Source organism: Artibeus jamaicensis, unplaced genomic scaffold (genome assembly GCF_021234435.1).
Source record: "Artibeus jamaicensis isolate MK-2021 breed Jamaican fruit bat unplaced genomic scaffold, CSHL_Jam_final contig_851, whole genome shotgun sequence".
NCBI lineage: Eukaryota > Metazoa > Chordata > Mammalia > Chiroptera > Phyllostomidae > Artibeus > Artibeus jamaicensis.
The window spans coordinates 21,086,830-21,102,839 of record NW_026521986.1 but is presented as its reverse complement, the minus strand read 5'-3'; the positions used below and the strand labels follow the sequence as shown (position 1 = coordinate 21,102,839).

The 16,010-nt window shown below is 35.2% G+C and overlaps 1 pseudogene; it reads left to right on the top strand.

Moving 5' to 3' along the window:
- Positions 1-12,929: 12,929 nt before the first annotated feature.
- Positions 12,930-13,032, top strand: LOC119046904 (uncharacterized; annotated as a pseudogene).
- The last annotated feature ends 2,978 nt before the right edge of the window (positions 13,033-16,010 follow it).

Below are 16,010 nucleotides of genomic sequence, written 5' to 3'. Positions count from 1 at the left end.
CCACACACGTGTGGTGCTTTTTGCCACTTAGTCAGCTAATCTTCAGAGAATTCGCCTTGTTTTTGAGGACCAGAGAGCCTCGGGGAAGCAATGTGAGCTGTGCCCTCTCACCCGCCCGCTTCCTGCTGCTCCAGTTCACTGTAAGCGATGTAAAGTGGCATTATCTTCTTCCTATCTTGACAGATACCAGGTTGAAAGAACACCATGTGGCCGCCAGACAATGGATTGTCTCCTTTGTTCTATTTGACTTAAATTGCCAAGTGACAACCTCAAGAGGCTGGAGCAGACCCAGCTGTGAGCCTCCACCGGGAAATGTCTCTGCCAAAATTCTACATTCCAGGTGTCTAGTCGTGACTGTTGGTGCTGTGTTTTGGTTTGGTTTTGCTTTGCTTGTACCTCTAATGACAAAGCATTATGCTTCAGCTTTAAAAAGAATGAGTAAAATAAATTATTGAAAGTGTTTAAATCTAATATTTAGACAGCAACACCTCCCAGACCCATTCTCAACATACACATTCTGGAGAAAATGTAATTCCATCATAGAAGGCTGACAAAGGAGACTCCATGGGCTCATGTGCTAAGGATGTCTATTTCGTTTTATTTCACTTCATTTCTTTCTTTTTCTTCCAATATGTGTTCTGCCAAACTCTGAGACAGGGTTTTGTGATACATCGATGATCAGAGGGAAAATCCTGCTCTCACATTGCTGGCTGTCTAGGGCGGGGAGTCAGGGGAGACGGACAGATAAACAGAGTGCCATGAAACAATGTGCTAAGTGTTCTATCACTGGATCATTCGGGGTCTGTGGTGCAGAGGGGGAAGGAGTCCTAACATGTTCTGAGGCTTCAGCGGATGGAAACTGTTTGGAGAAGCCTTCAGAGAAGGACTTCAGAGAACCATTAGACGTCTTTGAGACACGCAAAGGAAGGAAAAGAAAACATTAGAGATGTCGAAAGCTTGCATGGCTGGTGGCTGTAAATTATTTTAAAACAATGTCCACAGTACAGAGAGACCAGGGGCAAAGGCTGTTATTTGAACTTGACTTGAGGGCTTACGTCAGGTAACTGCCATTTCCCGGCATGGGACACAAGTCTAGCATGTAGATGCATCAGCATGCACTGGATAATTGATTGATTGAATAAAGGAAGAACAGCTCCTTCTAGTCTGAGAAAAAATTAAAGGCATGCCAGGAAAGTTTTGCTTTTAATCTCCACTTCCTTCAGGCTGTAGGGAAAGTGAAACCCTGGCACTTATGATGCTGGGCAGAGCAGAGTCTAGTGCTCCCCCATTGAGGAGGAGTTGCTGCTGTCACTCACCTGAAAAACCCTGTGACCTACCACACTCCCCTCCCTCTGCTAGGACTGAAGCTGCCACCGAAGTGGTGAATAGGCTGCTTATTTTAAACACCAAGAACATTCTGCCCCTTACTATTATAAGGGCTTTAGAAACTAAGAGCTGTGTTTGTAATAAATAAATGACTGTTCTTAATTTTTTAAAAAGTCAGGGAGTATGTATAGGTTGTAGCAAGGAGGTTATGAGTGGCCATTTAATGCCAGCCATATAAAGGAGTAGCTTCTTTAATTACAAATGCACTCATTTAAAAGACGTACCACAGAGCATGAAATCTAAGAGCAAGCTGCTGAATTAAATCCAAGTGAAACAGTATTAAGTAACAAACTTTTATAAATATGTAATATCTACCAATTAAACTGAAAGAATTTGATTTCTTGGAGTGATAGTTACTTAAAACATTGAAGTTTTACAACCTATGTTTTTATCCATAGTTTAGATTAACCATAGTTTAAATTAGAAAATGGTAGAAAAGTCAATGTATTTGATTTCCGAGATCTGGACTACAAGTGTATCAAGAGATTTACATAAATATACACATACATATGCTATAATACATATAACAATTATATATATAATAGCCACCTAAACATCAGATCTACAACCGTGATATAAACTTTAAGGGTTTTGCTTTCAGATTGTTAGAATTAGTCCTAAGAAATATAGGTTAGACAAATGTCTTAAATATCATATGAAACAAATATACTTCGTAATATTCTTTATAAAACCAATATACTAGAATCATTATGTGTATATTTATTATAACTAATAGCACTCCTATATTTTAATTTCACTAATCAGAGTCTACAAATTCATAGGGTTTAAAAGAGTTACCTGGATGGCAAAAATTATTATTTGGGCCATTGATTTGCATTAAGGAAGTCAAACAAGGCTTAAATAACCTACTTTATCAATGGGAATTACATTAGTTTAGCCCAGGGATTTAACCTTGGTCTCCAGTAATAAAAATCACCCTCAACTCACATTTTAACATTTCTATTATTAGCCTCCATTGTGCAAATTCTGCTGTCTGGACATCTATTCAGTGTTAAGAAGTAATCTAATCATTGCACTTTTTATCACTTTGAAACATAGTTCAGAAGAGAGATAAAACTGTGAATGGAAAAAAATATGTCAAGTTTGAAGCTCAAAGAACCTCACAGATACTGAAACCTCAAGTTTATTTAAGTTTATAAATAGAAATGAAACTCTAGCCAAGATCAATGCTAATTCTGGCAGTTTTATCGAGGTTTCTATATTCATTAAATTTCATCAGAAGTAAATGGACTTTCATTGTTACAATTTATTTCCAATCAGGAGCAAGTGTTTTGAAATAATGTCTCTTGGTTTACCAACCATTATCTCTTTGACCTCTTTTCTTATTTCTTATTTTGTATTTCTGATGTGTAAAGAGGAACATTTAATCTGCCTAAATATTTGAAGAGATGAGAAAAGAAATTCTTAGAAACCATAAGTATTTACAATTGCTAAGAAATGTAAAGTTTGAATCTATTTAAAGGTTATTTCTGAGTCTATTTATTCTATGAACCTTTTGTGCATTCACTATGAACCAGAGGGAAAAATGGATTCAACAACATAAATTCAGAGTCTACATGTACACAGCAATGTGGGGGGGGACCTACAAGGATGCCACTTTTTAGTTACGAAGGCTCTTCTCTCAGGACCCCAGGGGCAGGGAAACTGTTCACTCACTGCTCCCTTGGTGGAGGAACTAGTTCTCTATGGGAACTAGATGTCTGTCTTTAAAGACTCACAAACTTCCGTGATATAACTGATCTTGAACATGTTGCTGGCATGAGAACTGAATTTCACATTTCAAATAAGATCTTTTTCAGTCTGACTTTTTAAAAAAATCCAGGAACTAGACCTTTTTCCATTTGAAAGCAAAGTAAATGTAGCAAGCAAGGCTATTTTATTTGGAAATTTAATACTAAAAAACTCAAGTAGAGATTCTTCTTCTCTCCCTTTACCTCCCAGATGAGCAGCACTCAGGGTATCCATGTTTTTGCCATAGTCCTCAGCCCACTGAAACTTGATAAGCAAAAATTCACACTATAAATTATCATGTCTCATGTTCATGGCGGTGGTGACCCATCCTGTCAAGGAACACGTTTTGTTAGTATCAAGAGAGAAAGAAAGAGGAAGAATCAAGCTAGAGATATCAGTCCGTTTTACACTAAGTATATGGTGTGCCATTTTTTCTAATTTTTATATTAAGACAACCTAATATTAGGACTCATTAAGACAAGCTGGCGATTCTGGAAAGATGGAAGTATTTTACTGAAAAGGTTAAGAGTAATTGGATATGATGGGATTTACACATCTTTAGCATCACTTTTAGAAAAGCTATAAATCCCTGTAAGATTGTCTATCCAGGTGGAGAAAACTTTGCTTTAATCATACCAAAGAAATGCTCTGTTTACCTACCGAAAGGGTCATTTCTGGGTTTTGGAGCTTCGGCTTTGGCAAAATGCCAAGAGGGAAAAAAACACCACAACAAAAAGTTGACTCCTACTCTCTCTTCTTGCTATCTAAAAGAAGCAGCTGTGTGCTCTGATATTTCATTTATCTACCATCACTCAGAGAGAAATTTAAATAGCCTCTCTCTTCAGAGTTCCACAATCATGCTTTTCTGCCCAGAAGGATATCCAGTATGCATGCATGGACATAATTTAAAAAGCTGTATATAACAAAATGGAATTCATAATGTAGTCTTAATCTGTGACCCAAATAAAAATTTTAATTTCTTAGTTTCATTTTGTTGTAAGTAATTGAAATATTTTTGCCCAGTCTGCTCCTCTCGGTTCCCTGGAGAGAATATTCCACAGCTGGTATTAGGTTCTCTTAGGTTATCATTTCTGATCTTTACCCTAAGGGTTCTTTTTCTAGTTTTATTTATTTTTTTTGAAGTGCAGTGTTAAAATTTTTAAACAAATATATCTATTATTTTCCTTCCTCTGTGATGTCATTCACTATCTGGCACAGTTGTAGTAGTTATGCTTGTTTTTTAAAATGATAATTTGCCTTTAAGATTATTATTTTTTTATCCCTAAGATGTGTATGTACTCTGTAATTATGTTAATCTGAACTCATAAATCAAGTCTGTCAGGCCGTTGCGTGTTTTTATTGCTCTTTTTCAAATTCCTTTTAAATCTGTATCTGAGTACTCCAAACAGGAATTGAGCTAAAATTCTATGATATTTTGATTTTGTCAACAGTGTTACCTTCAATGGCCCACTGGAAGTAAAAGGAAAATAATTTCATTATTCTTTGCTTTTAGAACAGAATAGAGATTTAAAATGAATGAGTGAATTGAGGAAAATGCTAACAGCAATAATACTTAAATGGTGGAACCAAGCAAATAATTATTTTAAACCTTATAAAAACCTGATTTTCTCTCATGGGTTAAATAACCTTTTACATTATTTCTGATCACACCAGAAATTCAGTTCAACAATTATCTACAAAGAGCCTGCTATGTTACTGAAGGAGGAACAGTGGGCTAAGGGGTGGAGGATGGAAACTAGTAACTGAATTATTAATACATACTATGAGCCACATACTATTCTCTGTTAAAAGTTATATCCCCTATCGGAATAAAATCCTAGAAGGCTGCTCTCAGACATATATACAAATTGTGTAAACTGGCTTCACACATAGTAGGTCATTAGTTTGTTTAACTTAGTTATTATGAGAGCTAAGATTTATTCACAAAGAAAGTTTAGTAAGGGATGGAAATATCATGTAGCAGCAGTTATTTAACAACATGTGGCAGTGTACATTATTTAGAGAACAATCTTATTTTCTAGAAAGTTAATTTTTATAATGCCACAACTAATAAACAATGGCTGTATATAATTTTCTCCATAATATTTTTTAAAGATTTCATTTATTTATTTTTAGAGAGAGGGAGAGGGAAGGAGAAAGAGAAGGAGAGAAACATCAGTGTGTGGTTGCCTCTCACATGCCCCCTACTGGTCTGCACCCCAGACATGTGCCCTGACTGGGAATCAAACCAGTTACTCTGGTTCACAGGCTGGCACTCAAGCTACTGAGTCACATCAGCCAGGACACTCTCCATAATATTTATATGTTTAACGTTACTGAGAACCAAAATAAATGAGCATAAATAGTTCAACATTGTAACTACTATGTTACATTCTCCAAATTCCCTCCCAAATTCCCAATCAGTAATCATTTGCTCACTTGAAAGCCATGGAAACAACATTGGTCATGATGTAATAATGACCTATATGCAGACAAAAATTCCACCTCTTTGCCCTTTGGGTCATAACTGGTGTATCAGGAAGAGATGGGGCTATTGCAAGGCTATAGTAGCTCAATCTAAAGATCATTCTGTAAGAGAAATATAAAGAAAATATTTTCAAGAAAATACCAAACTCTGCAGGACATACTTCTGGCTTGAAATGGCCTGAGTTATAGGAGATTAATAGACTTTTTATGGAACAATGACCATGTCACAAGAAAAACAGAATACCATTATTTTGATTTTGAAATAAATTCCAGAACAATCTTCTTACTTATTAGTCAATTATATAGTTATTAATCCAGTGAGAACCCCTGGAGTCACTACCATTAAGGGTGATTTGTCATATGTATTTAGCTGCCTCTGTAAGTTATTGTTTTTTCTATATCATGTTTCCTGCTATTTTTGAAATGTTAACATGCTTTGCTTCTCATCTGACCTGTGTTAATGTTACTTTCTGTAATCTGCATCTATTTCATTGTTATTGTCATATATTTATGTAAAATGTGAGTGAATTAAAATAAGTGAATGGAGTCCAAAAGAGTTATTTCTAAAAGAAGCACCCTCATTTAGATATAGGTAATGATATTACAAAATGCATCTCTCATTCTCATACTCCCACTAAAATACATTACACAGTTTATTCAGTCTCTCTTTTGCTCATGAAGCTTGCTTCTGATGACAACTAATCTATTCTATAGACCACAGATTTGCCCCATTGGTGTGGTTCAGAGTAATATTTCATAAAGTCAGAAAGAGCATGGTGCTGAGAGAGGTTTACAAAAGGCTTTGGACTGTGGAAACATTATCTGGATACCTCATTGTAATTACTCTTCAGAGTTTGTGGTTAATTAAAAACAGCACTACAGCTTTTCCTTATAGTAATAAAGGAAACAATTAGATCTTATTTGAAGCAAAATCAAGTTTTAATATTGGGGCTGTATGTAGCTCTGTGCATTTTAAATCCACGAGTATATAGTTTCATTTCATTTGTATACTTTTAGAAGATACAGTGGTTCTCTGTGAATGGTACATGACAAATACTTTTATTTTATTTGTTCAAATATCCATTGCACTGTAGGGCACTACTATATTTCAGGCACCACTTTGGCCCTAAGGCTATATCAGTGAAATAAACAGACAAAAATCTCTGTTTTTAGGTAGCTTTTGTTGGGAGGAGATTCTTAAAAACCTACCTTAATACATTAGAATATGGCTTAATATGAAAGAAAGACAGGTGCTAAGATAAATCATGAAACCTGATAAATGTTGTTACCATTGTTTGGGATAACAGTTGTAATTGAAATGGAGTCACCCGGATAAGATTCATTAAGAAGGTAAGTTTGAAAGAGGTGAGAAAGTTCATGATGTTGATACCTGAAAAGTATGAGTTCCAACAAAGTCGAATAGTGAGTGTTGGAACATGACCAGTCTATTAAAAAAAAAAAGCAGGATGGTAGTGGATGTTGCGTGCAGGAATTCCAGATTTGAAGGGCCTCCAGATCACTGCCCATATCTTCTCTTTCACTGAAAAAAGAAGGCTTCTCGCATTGGCATTATTAACAGTTAGGCCCTGACGATCCCTAGTGTTGGGACAGTCTCAGGTGCTGTAGGTTGTTCATCAGCATCCGGGCCTGTAACTTCCATCTTCCCATAACAATTCCAGCTGGGAACACCACCAAAACTGTCTGAATTTTGCCAGCTACCTTCCAGAAAACCGAAGTGATGTGATTTAGTATTCATTGCTCTAAGTGGAATGGAGGTGCATCCGAGCTGAATCAGGTTTCCCCCAAATTCACATCGATCTGGAGCCTGTGATCGTGACCTTATTTGGAAATAGGGTTTTGCAGAGTAATCGAGTTAGAATGAGGTCATGCTGGGTTAGGGCGGGCCTTAAATCCAATGACTCATGTCTTTACAGAAGAAAGAAGAGGGTTTTCTGTTTAGAGAGAACAAGAGAAAGGCCACAGGAAAATATAGGCAAAAACTGGAGTGATGCAGCATATCCCGAGGTGCGCTTAGAATTCCTGGCAGACATCAGAGACAACGAAGAGACAATGAATGACTCCTCACTAGAATATTCAAAGGAAATACAAAGTTGCTGAGAACTTAATTCTGACTGTAGCTTCCATAACAGTGATAGAATAAAAATCTGTTGTTTTACCCACCTAGTTTGTAATCCTTTCTTTGGCAGCTCCAGGAGAGAATACAGAGATCTGTTACCAATGCCTACACAGAGGGACAGCATCTGCATTGATCAGGATGCATATACAAGGTGGGGCGAAAGTATTTTTACAGTTATGAGTATGTGAAACACAGAGTCTATTCCTGTCTTTTATATTTAGGAATTATTGTATTATTTTTATATATACAACTATAAAGCTACTTTTGACCAACCCTATAGATAATACAGTTTTTAGGCGAGGATGGGTATAGAAACAAAAGTAGTTACAAGCTTCATGAAGCATTTAAAGACAGAGATGTTAGCAGGTTGGACCAGAGGAAGATCACGACTGAGATGGTGAGAAGGATTTGGAGCCTTATATGTTTTGAAAATAACAGGGTTTTCTGATGGATTGAATGTAAGATGTTTATGAGATTTCTATGAGGAGGTATGGAGTAGGCAGTATGATATATGTGTTAGTATTTCAGGAAGGTGTTCATTGAATTATCAGAGGTGTTTAGAGGAGTAATAAGACCAGGTCAGAAAACTAAGGGAGTGTGTGTATGTGGTTAAAAAGGTGCTTGTCTCAAAGTGAGGAGTCCAGGGATAAATAAGATTAGGAATCAGCCAGTAGTGATGAAAAAGCAACCAGTGAGATGTTAGCAGTATTGAGAGGAAGTTGATTCTTGCAAACAAGTTTTCTTCCTTTTTTTATCTTAACTCCATTACACAAAAATTCTATTATAAATGTATTTTAATGAGAAAAATCATAAAAGTTTTTGATTATTTCTTATGAATTGTACTCCAGGAAGACATCAATAGTTATTTTTCAACTTCTTATGCAGCAGGTCAAAATGTGTTGGGTGATACTTGATAAAACTAATTAAAAGTAGAAGGAACTTGAGTATTTGTTTTGTTGGGCTACAAATAGAAGGCTTTGTCTCAACTATATTAGTTTAGATATGTGCCTGATATTTTTCTCAGCCTAGAAAATGTATCCCTGAATGAGAAGAATTATATATATATATACACACACACACACACATATACCTATACATATATACATATATGTGTATGTATATATATATATCGCCAGAAACTTTCTGTGGCTGGGCTGTTCCTGCCTTGTGTGAACACAGACTTTGGCTAAGGGACACCAAAGAATTTCATCAAAATAAGGAGGAGCAGTTAAACATTCCAGCGGGGATTGTAGATCATTGTAGTCTACTGAAACTAGATTTAGGTTTCTAAATAAGTTTTTCACTAAATGTAGAAAATTCGAAGAAAAAGCGGGTCTCCACCTGATCCCAGATTAGGCTATGGAATCAGATCCTAACAAGAAACAGATAAATTATTTTTTTTTAAGATAAGACAAAGACAGTTTATTTACAATGGGCTAATTTTAAAGGTGTGGTTTTAGGCAAACCAGAAGGAATAATGCAAGAACCCAGTTGTTCCATTCAAAATGCCCATGTGAACAATGATGGTTGTATTGGCAACCCTTCTCTCTGAGGTTGGTCTCCACAGTGTGGGATCTATTATTCATGCCAATGACCTTCCAATGACATGAGGCATGATTTTATACTGTAAGCAATCCAGGAGTCTAGACTAAGAGAAATAAAAGAATTAAAATTAAAGGCTAATGTCGCTTTTTATAGTATTGATAAGTTGGTTCTTTTAAATAGATGTGCAAAAAGTGACCTCAAAGTCTGGTATATTTATTAGGTATGGAGACATCAGAAAGTAGCATGCAAAATGTCAATATGAAGCTTTTCTGCCTTGGCTGGTGTGGCTCAGTGGATTGAGTGCTGGCTCGTGAACCAAAGGGTAGCTGGGTTGATTCCTAGTCAGGGCACATGCCTGGGTTGTGGGCCAGGTCCCCAGTTGGGGGCACATTAAAGGAAATCACACACCGATGTTTCTCTCCCTCTCTTTCTCTCTCCCTTTCCCTCTCTCTAAAAATAAATAAATAGAATCTTTAAACAAAACGATGAAGCTTTTCTGCCCATTAGTTTCATGGGGTCTCCAAGGCAGTTGGCTTTTCCCATTGAAACTGCCAGCCTTCATGAGTTCTAATGCCTTGCATTTTAGTTGAAATTCCATGTTGGATATGAAGTCAAATTTAAAACCATGGTAAAAATAATAGTAAAATAAAAATATAGCCCCATTGATGAACAATCCACATTTCTCACCAAAAAATAAGGTTCATCACATATGTGCAAAGTCTGCAAACTGGTTTTAAGTGAAAGTAAGGGCTTCTGTTATTGTTGTGAGCACCAAAGAATTTAAGTACCTCTCAGTGATAACTTAATGGCATAAAACAGTAATTACTTTCTTTTCACACCTGCTCCTATATGAAATTCATCTGGAATTACTGGCTTTTTTTCTGATTTTCAAATATATATATTCTAAAGTGAAAAAATAATAAAGGTTATATTTGCATATCAACAACTAAGCTACCAAAAATTGATAGAACCATAGATTTTGTGCATATCTTGTCTAATAAAAGAAACCCTAAATTGTATGTTGAGTCACCCAATTTGGTAACATTTAGAAGAAAGTTAACATTAATATTTGAGAGAGCTTGACAAAACAGATTGTGTCATATGTGAAAAAAATAGCTGCATGCGATTATTATATTGAATTATAAGTTTAATATATTGGTTTTTGCGAGCAGCCCATTGATTTGTTTGTGCTTTGGATGTTTGTTGGGATAATGAATGGTTTCCACATGAATTGAAAAACTTTAGGAAAAAGGTAATGGTTTGCCAGTGAATCAATATTTAGAAGAATATATTAGTCATGGATAGACTTCCACATTGGTTTAATATATTAGCCTGGAACATACTTTGTATGTGTGTGCAATATGCTGATTTCTTGGTTATTTCCATGTTTAAAGAAGTGTGCTTGTTAGGGGCCTTCCTTTTCAAAGTACTGAGACTTGCAGTTGCGTGGAGTTAGGAGGTTAAATTGCTGTTATCAGCAGAAGATAAACTTTTGATAAATATAAATGTATTTATACATTTATAAATATATCTATACATTTATAAATGTAAGTTTATCACATCTAGTCATAGGTCTGTACTCATCTTTTGCAAAGATTTTAGAAGACACTAGAAAAATTACAATTTGTTAAAAACAAATCACAGGAACTAAAAATTATTAACATGTGAACAAAAACAAGTGCAAAAATAAATTCAGGACTAAATTCACTTAGCAGCAAATGCATTCCTCATAGAGGAATGAGATGAAAGAGACCACCTTGGATTTAGAAAGCAAACACGGGGTTTTCAGTCTTATCACCTGTACACGCGTGAGTTCTGTCTTCTTTATTGTCACTTACTTTAAGCTACTTGACCTCACCCTCAGTATTAAGATAGCAACTGCTCTGTGGTCACCTGTAGGTCTACTGAAAGGGTAAACACTTACAGAGGATGTCTGTAAAACTGATGTTCCATATGAAGAGGAAAGGTGGGTGGACATAGCTCTGAAGCAAAATTCCATGGGCTCATTGTCCAGATATGTAACTTAGCAGGTGTTTCATTATCTTAACTTTTTATACAGATTACAGAAAAATGTCATATACCATACAAGTCACACTTTTAAAATGTACAATTCAGATTTTTCTTTCAGTATGTTCACAGGGTTCTACAACCAGAAGCATTATCTAATTTCAGAATATTTTGTAACCTAAAAGGAAACTCTGTATAGTTCTTGTACAGCCCCTCTCCATTGCTCTTTGCCCCATGACCTTAGAAAGAAAATCTTCTCTCTGTTTCCATGGATTTGCCTATGCTGAACATTTCATATGAATGGAATCATATAACATGTCATCGTTTGTGACTGGCTTGTTTCACTGCACATATTTTCAAAGTCCATCAATAGTATAGCATCTATCTGTAATCATTCTTTTGTTTTTCCAAATAACACTATATGGCTATAACACATTCTGGTTAGATATTTATAGTTGATGAATATTTGAATTGTTCCACGTTTTGGCTACTATGAATAATGGTGATGAAAACATTTATGTATACAATTTTGTGTGGACATGTGTTTTATTTCTATTGGTTATATACATATGAGTGGAATGGCTGGCTCATATGGATACTCTTTAGATAAGATGTTAAAAAGCTGTCAAACTGTTCCAAAGTTGCTGTACCATTGTAAAATCCTACCATCAGTGTATAAGTGTTCAATTTGTTCCACATCCTTCCAACACTTGTTATTGTCTTTTTTTTATGTTAACCATTCTACTGGTATGAAGTGATTTTGATTTGCATGTTACTAGTGATTAATCATGTTGAGCATATTTTTAGGTTCTTATAAACTATTTCTATATCTATTTTGAAGAAATGGATATTAAAGTATTTTGTCAAGTTTTTCAACTAGGTTATTTATATTTTGTTATTAAGTTGTGAGACATTTATATTAAGGATATAAATTCTGTATCAGATACATAATTTGAAAATATTTTCTTACATTCTCTGGATTGTGTTTTCACCTTGTTAATGGTGTGCCTTGAAGCACAAGAGAGGTTAATTTTTGTGAAGTTCAATTTATTTATTATTTTTTCACTTGGACTTTTTATGTAATGTAAACTCAACGCCTAATCGAAGATCATAAACATTACTGCTATTTTTCTAAGACTTTTATAATTTAACTCTTACATTTAACTCTGCAATCCATTTTTAATAGATTTTTGTGTTGGATCTACCTTATTTTTATGTGGATGGCCAGTTGTCCAGGCACCATATTTTGAGTAGACTATTTTGACCCCATTGTGCATTGTGGCACCTTTTTCCAAAGTCAGTTAACCACAAATGTCAGGATTCATTTCTGGACACTCAGTTCTGTTCTGTTGATCCATATATCTAACCTTGAGATTGACCACACTCTCTTGTTTACTGAAGCCCTGAGGAAGTTACCCAGGAAAGTGAGGTGAGTGCTGCAAGTGTGTTCTTTTTCTTTGAAAGAATATTTTGATTATCTGGGTTTCATCATTTCCATATAAACCTTAGGATCAATTTGCCAAGAAAGATAGCTGGACTTTTTATATCTTTTCTTATTTTTATATACTCAATGCTTTTTAATAATGCTTGGATCACAATAAGATCTCTAATAATTATCACTTTTTGACCTTTTGGCTAAGATCAAGTGTAGTATCTGTTCTTATCAGTTTAAATTAATAATTAATTAAACTAATTAATGTAAAAATACATGAACCCAAAGAAAAAATAATACTCTTAAAACCAATATAATCATTTTGAGCCTAAAACATATATCCTCCAAAGAATCTTTCTTTGATTTTATTTGTTTGTATTTATTATGCCTGTTTGTCAGAGCCACATAGACTCCTGTGCACAAAAATAAAGCATGATGGTTTTTACATGTGAGAGCTCCAAAATATGATTGATTTGGGAGGACTTGGATTAATTTTTAAGAGACTCTGATTAATTTGTATTAAAATTAAATTGTATTAAAATCACTTACACAAAGACAGTTTATTGGATTACTTTGGAGATTTGCATGCACCTGTATTACCTATCTCTCTGAGTCCATGGTTTCTTTTTTCATTATCTCCATGTCCAGATAATCTTTTTTTCCCCCCTCTCTGAAAACAGCTTTCTTTCCTTGGGTGTGAATGTGGCCATGTGACATTTCATGACTTCTCAGTTCCAGTTCTTAACACAAATTAATGAGAACCCCAGCGTTCAAATTCTAAAGTTTTGTGCAAGAAAATACAAGTAGCACAACTTTGCTTGATTGCATCAGTCATTCTCTCTTAGCCCATCCAATCATGGTTGGAACGCTTCAGGGTTTTGTAGCATAAACAAACTTGCAATGTTCAGAGAATGAGGTATATGTGACCTTGAATTGCACTTCAAAGGAAATTGCAACACCTAGACCTGTGACTTTATGGAAGGAAAGGGAGGAAGAAAAATATTTAAGTAATATTAGAATAAAGACTACCTTGATAGTAGTATGAGAATGTACAAATAATATGTATTCAAGTTTATCACAAATACTACTATACTATGCAATTAAAATAATCATAATGATTTTAGGATCAGTGATTCCCCGACTTTCCATATGTTGGGCGTTTTGATAAGCAGTGATAAATAGAGCCACTTTGATGTTTGAAGGCTCAAGATCTATGCTGCACTTCTTATAATAAGTAGCCTGTGGTTTTGGTAAGTCATGCCATCTTCCCGCAAACTGACCCATCTGGGAAGAGGAGCTTGACTCCAGTTCCTTGAACTCTCTCAGCTTTAAGTCCATCTTATCATTGTCGCAAACTTCAGAACTCCTAATGATGGGAATGATAACAGCAGAACACAGCTGGCCTGATCAGGACACCACCGCACATACAAATGGTGCTTCTTCAAAGCAGAGCAATGCTATGAGGAATTTATACGGGAAAAATCAATCTTTTAACAGAACACATACGTTAAGTAAATGAAATAATTCCGATAACACACAGGCAGCCAGCCCTCAAGCAGTTACAAACGGGAGAAGGGAGCACACCATTTACAAATGACATCATATATACTCAGCGCTGCTCTTACTTTAAGTGATTTTCAGTGTATGCAAGCAAAGTGTGCCGCTTATTTATCATAAAGCTAAAATCCATACAAGTCCTTCAAATGTTTCCATAAACTTATGAAAAAGTATTTTTTCAGAAGGAAAGCCAACCAGTAATTTATTTTTTTATGGTTTGAAATATGTTTAAATCAAATTTGATATCATTATTCTTTTTTAAACTTTTTAGATACTGTGGATTCCCCTTGACACTTTGATTACCTTGGAGAAATATATTCATTTGACCTAATAAATAACTAGAGTGGGAAAGAAGTCTGATTTAAAAAGAATATAAATTTGGAGGTATCACCCAACTCTCCCTAAATTCAAATAAAGTTAATTTAAGGCACATGTATTCTGTCATGTGTAGAAGATATATTATAATTAGTATAATATGCATTATAGTGGGAAGCCAATTACATTACTCTAAGGACATGCCAATGGATTTATCTAAAGTAACAGAAATGCTCAGAGTTAATTAAGTTTGTCTTATGCTAACAAGAAATTGTGTCATATTATAGGAAGATTTTAGAATACTAAAAGGTCAATCTGTATTTTTTAAAAATCTGCACATAAATGTTTTATGAGGGATTGGCATAGAATAACATATGAACTAAACCACAATCTGTCCTGGCTCCTAATTAGATTTTTTAAGTTCTGCATTTTAATTAGGATGCTTTCTTCTGGAGGTAACAGAAAACCAGATGCAAGCGTTAAAATTTAGTGATGCGTATAGCGGGAGTTCAGAGGCGGCTCCTTCCTGGTGTTTGGTTTAACCTAGTGGCCTTTGGTTTTTTCTATGTGATTACAAAGTTCAGGGAGTAGGTTTGGGCTCCTCAATACTCGGCCATTCAGAGGAAGACAGAATTTGCTGTGAGTATATTTCTTGACTGTAAGGCAAGGAGATATCTTTCCTGATGTTCAGAAAAAGGACTCCTGGACATGGAGAACAGTGAGGTAATTTTAGGGGGTGGGGGAAGGGATATAAGCAGAATGAATGGTGATAAAAAATGTAAAAATAAATTAAAAATGTTTCCTCTTTATCCTTGCTTGAATTAGATCTCATTATTATTTTTAAAGTATATTTTATTGGTTTTGTTATTAGAGTCGTCCCATTTTTTCTCCCCTTTATTCTCCTCTGCCCTGCACCCTCCTTCTAAGAGCAATCCTTCCCCCTTAGTTCATGTCCATGGGTCATACATATATGTTCCTTGGCTTCTCCATTTCCTATACTGTTCTTAACCTTCCCTTGTCTATTTTGTACCTACTCTTTATGCTTAGCATTACTATTTTTGAAACAATCTCTGAAACCAAGTGAAAAATTAAGAGATGTTACCCTACGCTTTAATTCCTGAAGAAAATTGTTATGATATATCACTGGGGGAGTGAATTACCTTCAAAGCATTCTGGCCTCAAAAAGGTCTGGGTGAATATCTCCAAAGCACATGTCTAAGTGTACAAACGGCAGGTAGGGGATATATGACAAAAGTGTGGCAAAGTTTAGGAAAAGGGAGATTAGGAATTTTACTGGATAGACTACAATGTCTACCATACTGTATAAACAAGTGGTGTGGAAATATTTGGTAAAGGTACATTGAACTCTAAAGATTTGCTTTGCTCTCTATC